Source organism: Acomys russatus, chromosome X, assembly GCF_903995435.1.
Source record: "Acomys russatus chromosome X, mAcoRus1.1, whole genome shotgun sequence".
NCBI classification, from domain to species: Eukaryota; Metazoa; Chordata; class Mammalia; order Rodentia; family Muridae; genus Acomys; species Acomys russatus.
Genome location: NC_067169.1, coordinates 103,524,368 through 103,536,868, shown reverse-complemented (window position 1 = coordinate 103,536,868; position 12,501 = coordinate 103,524,368).

The following is a 12,501-nucleotide window of genomic DNA, read 5'->3' as shown; positions in this document are numbered from 1 at the left end:
TTTAAGGCTAGACTAAGCTACTTCTTAAGACTATGTATGTGTCAAGAAATTTTCATAGACCATTAACATCACCAAGGAGTTGCCCCCAACTTTTTTTTACAGTTACAACTTACTTCCAGCCAGATGTAATCAAGATCCCAAATCATACTCAATTATGTAGATATGTTGTAGTTTTCTTACTCATGATACATTTTGAGACAGGGTCTCAGACATGAACTACACTTTTGATAGATATCTAAATTGTTACTCATGTTCAGTTATTCTAAGCAATGTTTTAGTGACTGCTCTTAAGCCGTCTTGAGGTTATATGCCTTCACGTACTAATTACCTAGGTTGGAATTGGTCAGCTATGTATGGAATTGGTAAATTATGTGTTAGGTATCCACCATGATCAATTTTATGTGCCAACTTGACTAGATTACAAGTTGATCATATATTTGTCTAAACATTGGTTCTAGTTGTTTCTCTGGGGACATCTATAAATTAGACTAGCATCTGAATCATCTATAAATTAGACTGGCATTTGAGTCAAATCAATCATTTGAAAAAAGCATCATCATCAGTAGGAGTGAGCCTCAAACCATCTACTGAAGATCCAAACAGAAGGAAAAGATAGAGGAAAGATGAATTCTCTGTCTCTTCTTGACGTAAGACATCTGTCACCTTCTCCTCTTAGTGGCAGCTATCTCAGGCCATTAGAGTACTGAAACTGCATCAGCAGACCACTTTCCTATGCCTATTTCTAGCATTCTCAGGCCTCCAGTCTGAAATGGAATTATAGAAGCAACTCAGCTGAATATCCAGGTGCAGATGACATACTGTAGGATTTCTGGACCTCCTATAGCACATGAGCTAAGTTCTCATAAGAATTCATCCCCCTACTACTGACTCTCACACAAACTCTGGTGCCCCATATTTGACCACGTCCCCTGGATGGGGAGGCCTGGTGGCACTCAGAGGAAGGATAGCAGGCTACCAAGAAGAGACCTGATACCTTATGACCATATACAAGGGGAGGAAATCCCCCTCAGGAACAGTCATAGGGGAGGGGAGTAGGGGGAAAATGGGAGGGAGGGAGGAATGGGCGGATACAAGGGAGGGAATAACCATTGAGATGTAATATGAATAAATTAATAAAATAAAATTAGAAAAAAACAAACATGTACCGCCATGCTTGCTTCTCTCCTTTTATTTATAAGCTTTTAAACTCAGTTTTCTGGGGAAAAAATCATTTATTAGGTTCCCAAAATGTGCTCTTTTGGCAACCACATTTTTGATAATTAAAATATTTTATTAATTTTCCCTCCTCTTTTATTGAAAATAGATTATTTTCTCAGACAATATATACTGATTACTGTCCCCCCACTCTATTTCTCCCAGTTGCTCCCTATCTCCCTTCCCCTCCACATCCACTCCCTTTCTGTCTCTCATTAGAAAAGAACTGGTTTCTAAGAGAAAACAATCAAATATGTGTGTGCGCAAGTGTGTGGAGGTCAGAGGTCAATAGCAGGTGCCATTGCTCAGGAAACATTTACCTTGTTTGTTGAAGCAGAGTCTATGAGTGCCCTGGCATCCATCATGTAAACTAGACTGGCTAACCAAAGAGACCAAGGTACCTGCCTCCTCACCCCTTGGATTACAAGCCTATGACACCACATCCAGTTTTTTTTTTTTTTTTTTAACATGGGTTCTGGGGATCACAGCATTAGGGATGTTGAGAGCTATGGTTATAATATCTTCATTTGTTTAGAGTTTTAGGAGAATATTGACTTCCTAATGTGAATTGGAAAATGTTACTTCCTCCTCTGGCTTTGCAGAGAATATGTTTTAAAATTATATTTCTTTCATCATCTGAATACCCATACAGGTCAACATAAAATTAAAATTATGTATGAAACCATCTGGAACTGGAAATTTTCTTGTGGTAGGCATTTTAACGGAAAAATTACCTAATAGAAAAGACTATATATATTTCCCATTTCTTCTTTTGTTTTTTTTTTTAGATTTATTTATTTATACATATACAGTGTTCTGCCCACATGTGTGCCTGCACACCAGAAGAGGGCACCAGATCTCATGTTAGATGGTTATGAGCCACCATGTGGTTGCTGGGAATTGAACTCAGGACCTCTGGAGGAGCAGACGGTGCTCTTAACCACTGAGCCATCTCTCCAGCGCCCCCCCCCCCATTTCTTCTAATACCATTATTAGTGAGTGATGTTTTTCAAAGAGTTTTTCCATTGTATCTAAATTATATTTATTAAATAGTTTTTCATAGTTTTCTCCATTTTGGTGCATGTTTAAAAATTCCTCTGTAACAGTCTATCATGTGACTTTAGCATTTGTCCCATCTACTGATAATATGTTAATGAAATTTTTTGTTTTCTGTTTGAGTCTCTCTCTCTCTCTCTCTTTCTCTCTCTCTCTCTCTCCTCCTCTCCTCCCTCTCCCGCTCCTCCTCTCTCTCCTCCTCCTCTCTCCTCTCTCTCTCTCTCTCTCTCTCTCTCTCTCTCTCTCTCTCTCTCCTCACTCTCTCCCCCCCCACCCCATTTTCTTTTACAAGACAGGGTTTCTCTGTGTAAGCTCTCTGGCTGTCCTGGAACTCACTCTGTAGACTAGGCTGACCTCGAACTCACAGAGATCCACCTGCCTCTGCCTCCCAAGTTCTGGGATTAAAGGCATGCGCCACCACCGCCCAGCCTGTTTGAGACTCTTATGAGTAAAACAACTGAAGAAACTTTTGCATGTGTAATTTTATACACATATTCATTTCTTTTAAACTTGTATTTATTCTTTCACCAGTTCATACAGATGCTAGCTGACTATCATGATATATTATCCCCATCCCCTCCCACTGAATCCTTCTCTTTTCTTCAAGTCCCCCTCAAATTTTCACATTTTCTTCTTCATGTGTGTGTCCCACCACATTTAATTAGGGTTGACTGCATGAACATAGGTGGGTGGTTATGTATTTGAATGAGGGCAATGCACTTGCATTCAATATTCTTGGAAAAATCTATTAGAAGTGGAATTAATGCATCATGATATATGCTTATTTTACAATATTTTACCAAATGTTTTTCCAAAGTGGATGATTTCATTCGCACTATCAACATAGTAAAGTTTCAGCTGTTCTGCTTTCATGCTCGTACTTGTTCTTGTGATTTCTCTTAAGTGGGCCAATTTTTATGGGTTTTATTTAATATTGAAAATTTCATGCAATATATTTTGGTAATATTCTTTTCCCTCCCTCAACTCCTCAAAAGTCCTCCCCAGTTCCCTACACACCTAACTTCAAGTTCTTTTGAGATCTTTTTTAAAAAATCAACTATGCCTGGTGGTTGTAGTGCACGCCTTTGATCCCAGCACTTGAGAGGCAGAGGCAGGCAGATCCTTGAATTCAAGGCCAGCCTGGACTACAGAGCAAGTTCCAGGACAGACAGGGCAATACAGAGAAACCCTGTCTCAGAAAAACCTTATTTATTTGGTTATATTATAAATAAATAAATAAACAAGTAAATAAAATCACACCAGCAAAAAGAAGCACAAACAAGCAAACATAGAGACTGACTTATGTTTGCCGACTACTCCTGAGCAGAGGGCCTGCTCTGAAGTGTGATTGATATACCCAGTGTCACTTCAACGAAGAAAATTGATTTTTCTTCTCTTTTTATTTTTTGTTTATTATTATAATTTATTCATATTACATCCCAATTGTTAACCCCTCACTTGTATCTTCTGGTTCCCACCCTCACTCCCTCTTCCATCCCATTCCCCTCCCCTAGAACTCTGAAAGAGGGATCTCCTCCCCTACCTTCTGACCACAGCCAACCAGGTCTCATCTGGATAGCCTGCTTTCCCTTCCTCTGTATGCCCACTGGGCGTCCTCACCAAGAATAAGTGATCAAAATGTGGGTACCAGAGTTCATATCAGAGGAAGTCCCCATTTTTCCCACAACCATGGAGAATGAGCTGTCCATTGGCTAGATTTGAACAGGGGGTCTAGGTACTCTGCATGCATTGTCCTTGGTTGGTGCATCAATTTGTACGCCCCCCCCCCACCTTGGGTCCAGATCCACTGGTCTTGATGGTTTCCCACTGGGGTTCCTGAAACATCTGGGTGCTTCTATATCTCCAATATTCCATGCAACTCTCAGCATTCAACCCAGAGCCCCAACATCTGTCCAGATCCCATGCTGGGTGGAGTCTTTCAGATGATATCCATGTTTGGCTAAGTATATACCATGTGGGGCTTGCTGGGTTTGAGTTACCTCACTCAGGATGATCTTTTCTAGTTCCATACATTTGCTTGCAAATTTCAACATTTCCTTCTTTTTAATAGCTGAATAGTATTGCATTGTGTAAATTTACCACTGTTTGTTTATCCATTCTTTGGTTGAGGGACATCTAGGTTGTTTCCAGGTTCAGGCTATTATGAATAAAGCTACTCTGAACATGGTTGAGAAAATGTCCTTGTAGTACGATGGAACATCTTTCAGGTATATGCCCAGGAGTGGTATGGCTAGGTCTTGAGGTAGAGCTATTCCAAATTTCTCAAGAAAGCACCAGATTGATTTCCAAAATGGTGGGTACAAACTTGTACTCCAATCAGAAATAGAGGAGTGTTCCCCTTTCTCCACATCTGGTACTTGGATTTTTGATCTTAGTCATTCTGGCTGGTATAAGAGTCATTTTGTTTGGAAACCTACAAGAAGAACTTTATGACAGGCAAATCTGGGTCTTAGGATCCTCCTCAAACTAAGGTACCAGCCAAGGAGAATATAGGCATTAAACTTCGAACCCCTACCAAGACCTAGCCGACGAACATGATATTCTCCACCGTTGAGTGGAGAGTGAGATCTGACTCTCACACGAACTCTGGTGCCCCTTTTCTGACCACGTCCCCTGGATAGAGAGGCCTGGCGGCACTCAGAGGAAGGATAGCAAGTTACCAAGAAGAGACTCTATATTCTAAGAGCATACATAGCGGGAGGAGGTCTCCCTCAATCACAGACATAGGAGAGGGGAGAAGGGGGTAAGGGGGAGGGAGGGAAGAATGGGAGGAAACAGGGGAAGGGCTAACAATCGAGATGTAATATGAATAAATTAATAAAATTGAAAAGAAAAGAAAAAAAGAGTCATTTTGATTTGCATTTCCCTGATGACTAAAGACACTGAACATTTCTTTAAGTCTTTCTTGGCCATTCTATACTCCTCTGTTGAGAATTCTCAGTTTAGCTCTGCTCCCCGTTTTCAATTGGGTAATTTGGTTTGGTGGTGTTTAATTTCTTGAGTTCTTTATATATTTTGGATATTAGGCCTTCATCAGATTTAAGGTTGAAGATCTTTTACCAGTCTATGTAGGCTGTCATTTTGTTCTGTTGACAATGTCCTTTTCCTTACAGAAGCTTTTCAGTTTTCAGGTCCCATTTATTAATTGTTGATCTTAGAGCCTGAGTTATTGTTTTGTTCTGGAAATTGTCTCCAGGCCAGTGAGTTCAAAGCTCTTTCCCACTTTTTCTTCTAACAGATTTAGTGTGTCTGATTTTATGTTGAGGTCTTTAATCCATTTAGACTTGAGTTTGTGCATGGTGATAGATATGGGTCTACTTGCATTTTTCTACATGTAGACATCTAGATAGACCAGCGCCATTTGTTGAAGATGCTATCTTTTTTCCATTGTATAGTTTTGGCTTCTTTGTCAAAATTCGAGTGTCCATAGATGTGTGAATTTATTTATGGGTCTTCAATTGATTCCATTGATCAACTGGCCTATTTCTGTGCCAGTACCGTGCCATTTATATTACTCTTGCTTTACAGTACAACTTGAGATCAGAGATGGAATTTTTCTGGAAGATCTTTTATTGTACAAGACTGTTTTAGCTATCCTGGGTTTTATTTTTGTTTTTCCATATGAAGTTGAGAACTGATCTTGCAAAGTCAGTGAAGAATTGTGTAGGTATTTTGATGGGAATTGCATTGAATCTGTAGATTGCTTTTGGTAAGATGACCATTTTTACTATGTTGTGATCTTTCCATCTTCTGATATCTTTTTCAATTTCTTTCACAATGGGGTACAGCTCTAAAGAAAAGTTCTCCATGTTAGGGTCCAGGTGATCTGCTGAAGAAAAACCCCAAGGTAGTATGCAAAAACAGAGTGTTTTTATTCTAGTCTGCCAGGATCACCTCTCTCCTCTAGAGAGTGGCCCCAAGATGAGAACACAGGCTCAATTTATAGACAGTTGGAGGGATTTGTGACAAGCTTTAATTGATTGGTCAGAATTGAGTCAGAGTATATGAGGTGACTTAGGATTGGCTGTTTGGTTACTGGGGACTTTTTGAATCACTGAGATTTTAGTTCTTACTCAGGAGCTGGCCTTTAATTTGATTGGATGGGACCAGCTGTGTTCTTTACCCAGGCTATGAAGTAATAAAAACATGGTATCTAGTCATTTTGTTCTATAAGCTGATTAGGTGCCCATGAGCTATCATTAACTTGTGGTTTTCCATGAATTGTTAGAAACTTGGCCTAGTTAGGCAGAGTGAAAATCTAAAGCCTGCCATAGAGTTAGACTAGTCAAGCAAACTGGGGTCTTTGGGGGTTCTGGGGCCCTTGGGGAAGGGTCCTTCTACTCCAGAAGGTCTATTATTGTATAGGATTGTCTTAGCTATTCTGGTTGTTGTTATTATTGTTGTTGTTGGTTTGTTTGTTTGCATTTCTACATGAAGTTTAGAATTGTTCTTTTAAGTTCTAAGAAAAGATTTGTTGGTATTTTGATGGGGATGGCATTGAATCTGTAGATTGCTTTTGGTAAGATGGTAAGTTTTACTATGTCAATCTTACTGATCCATGATCATCTTTCCATCTTCTGATATCTTCTTCAATTTCTTTCTTCATACACTTAAAGTTCTTATAATACAGGCCATTAACTTGCTTGGTTAGAATTACACTAAGATATTTTATATTATTTGTAGCTATTGCGAAGGGTGTAGTTTTCCTAATTTCTTTCTCAGCCTATTTATCACTTGTATAAAAAAGGGATATTGATTTTTTAATTAATCTAGTATTCAGCCACTATACTGAAGGTGTTCTTCAGCTGTAGAAGTTCTCTTGTGGTATTTTTGGGTTCACTTATGTATGTTATCATATCATCTGCAACTAGTGATACTTTGACTTCTTCCTTTCCAATTTGTATTCCCTTGATCTCATTTAGTTGTCTTACTGCTCTAGCTAGAACTTCAAGTGCTATATTAAAGAGATATATAGAGAGTGGGCAGCCTTGTCTTGTTCCAGATTTTAATGGAAATTATTTGCGTTTCTCTCCATTTATTTAGATGTTGGCTGTTGGCTTGCTATATATAGCCTTTATTATGTTAAGTATATGCCTTGCATCCCTGATCTTGCTAAAACCTTTACATGAAGGGTTGTTGATTTTTGTCAAAGGCTTTTTCTGCATCTAATGAGATAATCATGTGATTTTTTTCTGTCAGTTTGTCTTATGGTGGATTACATTGGTGGATTTTTGTCTATTGAACCATCCCTACACCCAAACTTCTCTTTCTTTATTGAGTCTTTGTGTGGTTTAGGAATCAGGGTGACTTTGACTTCATAGAATGTGTTTGGTAATGTTCTTTCTGTTTCTATTTTGTGGAGTATTAGTATAGGCTCTTGTTCAAATGTTTGGTAGAATTTTGCACTAAACCATCTGGCCCTGGGCTTTTTTGGGCAAGGGAGACTTTTGATGAGTGCATCCATTTACTTGGGGGTGATAGGACTGTTTAAACTCTTTACTTGATCTTGATTTAATGTTAGTAAGTGAAATTTATCAAGAAAATTGTCCATTTCATTTAGATTTTCCAATTTTGTGGAATAGAGGCTTTTTAAGTAAGACCTAATGATTCTTTGGATTGCCTCAGTGTCTGTTGTTATGTCTCTCTTTTTATTTCTGATTTTGTTAATTTTGATACTCCCCCTCTGCCTTTTATTTAGTATGGGTAAGGGGTGTTTATCTTGTTGATTTTCTCAAAGATCCAGCCCTTGGTTTCATTGATTCTTTGTATTGTTCTCTTTGTTTCTAATTTATTGATTTCAACCATGAGTTTGATGTTTTCCTGTCATCTACTCCTCTTAGTTGTGTTTGCTTCATTTTGTCCTAGAGTTTTCAGGTGTGCTGTTAAGGTGCTAGTATGGGATCTCTCTAATTTCTTTATGATGGCACTTTCAGTGTGTCCCATAAGTTTGAACTTATGGGAGTAGGTAGAGCTGGTAGTCTCAGGTGATATCAGGCTTCCAGAGATACAAAAAGAACTGATAGTCTCTGATGGCTGATGGTCTCTGGGATTCCAGGTGGAGATGAAGTCCAGAAAATAGAGCAGACAGGGTGATGTTGGACCCTGATGGTTGTCAATCTCTGCCTCTCCCTGATGATTGCTGTGGTTCTCTAATGGCTGCTGATCTCAGAAACTGTTGTTCCCTGATGGTTGCCTGTCTCCAGGACTGCAGATGCAAATGGAGCCCAGCAAATGGAGCATGCCCTGAAGATGGAGAATGACGCACTGGGGGTATGGGATCTGGCACAGATGGCCTGGGGCAGACTGTACCTCTGCTGGTAGGCTCTGTTGTTCCCTAATGGCTGCTGGTCTCCAGGATTGCAGGCAAGGATGGGACCCCAGGAGATGGAACACACCCAAGAGCTAGAGTGTGGAGCTCCCTGCTGGATGGAACTTGGAGAGCCCATGGCCAACTGTGACTTGGCAGCCAGGCTCTAATAGGTCAGGAATTGGGTGGATTCTCACCTGTTGTTCCCTAATGGTTGCCTGTCTCAGGAATTGCAGATGGATGTGGGGTCCAAGAAATAGAGCATTTCTTAGAAATGGACTGTGGATTACATTCTCCATTTGAATTTATAGGAAACCTTAAATTTGTAAATTCTTTGCCATTTTATCCACTTGACAGTAGTCAAGATCCTAAAAATTGATAAGTTAATATTAATACGAGTATTAAAATCAAGCCTAAGAACCATGTCTAATCATACACTAATATGCTTATTACAGATACCACTACTACTCATTGGTTGAAAAATAAAGCTAATTCAAGTGAACCCTTATGTGGAAAAATTTACTGTAACAACTACCTTTTATTATAAACATCAATTAATTTTAGGAAAAATAGGATAATAATTTCATTTTATTCAAGGAAACAAATATTTCTTAAGAAGAATACACAAAACACAAATACAAAGTTAAAGATTGGCTGGAGAGACGGCTCAGTGTTTAAGAGCACTTGGTCTTCCAGATGACCAGGGTTCAATTCTCAGCATCCCCATAGTAGCTCACAAGGGTGCATAACTCCAGTTCCAGATATTACAACACCCTTTTCTGTACTCTATGGGCACTGTATGCACATGGTAAACAGATATTCATGCAAACCAAATAACAATACACATGAGATAAAAGTAAAAAAATCCTTTAAAAAAATAAAGACAAATACAATCTCATTTCAGACCCAGAAAGACAGACATGACAGGATCCTAGCATGACTGTCTTCTGAGGGGCCCCACCCAGCAGCAAATTTGCTGAGAATCACATCCAAACATTGGGCAAAACCTATGGAGTCTTGTGGAAAAATGAGGAAAAGGACAGAGGGACCAGAGGGGACAGGAACTCCCCAAGAAGATCAACAGTGTCAACTAACCAAATACTATGGGGGCTCACAGAGACTCAAGCACAAACCAAAGAGCAGCATGGACTGGCCCTAGGTCCCCTACACATATGTAGCTGATGGGCATCTTGGTCTTCATGAAGGTACCCTAGCAATTAGAGTGGGGGCTGTCTTTGACAAGGACACTGTTGCCTGCTTCAGGATCTTCCCCTAGCAGGGCTGCCTTGTTGGGTTTCAGTGGAAGAGGGTATACTCAGTCCTGATGCGACTTGTTGGGTGGGTTTGTAGGGGGAGGCTCCCCTTTTCTGAAGATAGGGGAGGGGAAAGTGGGAGGAGGAATGGAGGGTGGGATCAGAAGAAGGGGGCTTGGATTCAGATGTGAAATAAATAAATGGAAAGTTTTAATAAAATTTTTAAAAATAAAAATTCTTAAAAAATAAAGATAAATTCAAGTTCATTTCATTAAAAACACTTTTTAATATTCTAAGAAAATATAAAAACCAATGTTGTTATATAAGCTTAACAACTTTATTAAAAGCTATTTGTGAACAGACTGGAGTTTAGAAAAATGTGAGAATAAAAAATACAGAAGTTTTGATTTATAAATTTGAACACAGGAGACTGGGATAGATGTGAGGACACCCTACTGAGACTCTAGGTAAGAGAAATATAGGAGAATGGGGAAATAGAAGAACCCAGAGGGTCCTAGAAACCTACAAGAAGAATATCGTGATGGATGGATCAGGGCCCAGGGTGGTCTCCTCAAATTATTGCACTAACCAAGGACAATACAATAGTAAACATTGAACCCCTACTCTGATCTACCAAATGGGCAGGACATTCTCCACAGTTATGTGGAGAACAGGGACTGACTCTGACATGAGCTCTGGTGCCCCATATTTGACCACCTCCCCTTGGTGGGGAGGCCTGGTGGCACTCAAAGAAAGAATAAGCAGGATACCAAGATGAGACTTGATAGCCTATGACCATATAGTGGGGGAGGAGGTCCCCCTAGGTCATAGACCTAGGGGAGGGGAATAGGGTGAAAGCGGGAGGGAGGGAGGGATGGGAGGATACAAGTGATGGGATAACAATTTAGTTGCAATCTGAATAAATTAATAAAATTAAAATTAAAAAATTAAATTTGAACCTAACCTGTATGATGTTATAGATTCTCAAGTTGAAGGGGACAAAACTAAAACAACATAGATACAACTAAGGAGTCAGTATGCTAAGTGACGTTAACCAGGCTCCGAAAAGTGAGTATCATGAGGCCTAAAAATGTTGGTTTTGTAGATGCTAAGAATGGGGCTTCTCAGAAGCCCGATAGAATGCAGCAGGGAAAAGATAGGAAAATGAATGGTAAGTGACAGCTAGGGGCAAGAAGTTCTGATGTACTATTGTGCAAGAAGTGACTATAGGTGACAATTATGAGTAACCATTTCAAAACACACATGGAGGGATGCTAAATGGTTTTTTTCCTGTTTCTTTATCGTTCTTAATGGTATGTTTGTTTTTTCTTTTTTGCATATACGTTTATATTATTACACACATATACAATAAACTACCTATAGCAAGAAGAGCCATGGCAAATCAGGAATTATATAAATGTTACATTCTTGGTGTTTTGGCTATTTGCATTTGACAACCTTGAAGAAAACATTTTTCTTATCTTGGTGCATCTAAAATTCTGACTGTAAATCAATCTCCATCACATCTTGTCATTATCAACTTAGAACATCTATCTAGACCTAAAAACATCTTAACCCCTAAACAACTAAGCTTTGTTGTAAAGCTAAGCTACCTGGTCTTCAACTCCATCAGAGACTTGAGAAGGAATAAATGAATTAATGCATTATTAATTATTAATTAATTAATTACATTGATTAATTACTGGGAGTGCAGGTTAGCAGCTTCCCAAATGAGAAGGTGACAGAGACAGTTTACTGCCCGTGCAATCACCCAACACTCTCTATAACACTGGAGCATCATCTTCTGCCTTCTAGCCCAATATTTCTGACAGACAGATTTGTGAGGGGTGCTGAATGCTTACACCACCAAGAATGGACAAATATTTGACAAGATACATATGTTTAGCCTGGTTTAAGTCTTACATGGTGTGTACATATGCAAAATATTACACCATATCCCATTAATATGTGCATTTTATGACTCTTTTGCCTTCACTAGAAAAATTAAAGTTTTATAACATAAAGATCAAAAGGTTTAGTCATAAACTAGGAGACCACATATGATTTTCTATGAGTCCAGAATACAGAAGGATAAAAATATGAACAAAGGGAAGGTACACATCCCAAATCAATATGCAAGAAGGCATTCTATAGCATCTTTATTCATCAGAAAGTTTGGGCCACAAAGTGACACGTCTACTCTATCACCCACCCACAGCAATTAGAATAGCTAACGACACCACTAACATGAAACCATTTAAAGTCTCATGCATCCAGGCAGAAGTGAAAACTTGTTATGGCCACATTAGAACATAGTTTGATTACACAAGTGTGTACCCACGCAACAAGTCTATCATGGGCTATATATAAAATGCATACATTTTCCATTATAAGATACATATCAAGAGATAAGAAAAAAGAAATTATATGGGATGAAGAAGAAATTTTAATAGAAATGTATATGTGGGCCTATAAAGCAATTGAAATTAATTTTGCAAATCTGGTAAAATTGTTGTTTAGTTAAAATTATGTGTTTTTAAGAAATGCTTTCTGAATTAAGTATGGGATTTGCTGAAAATGATCCAGTTTGATCAGAGAGGATAGATGGGAGGACACATAAAATACGATGGACTTTGAATAATAATTACA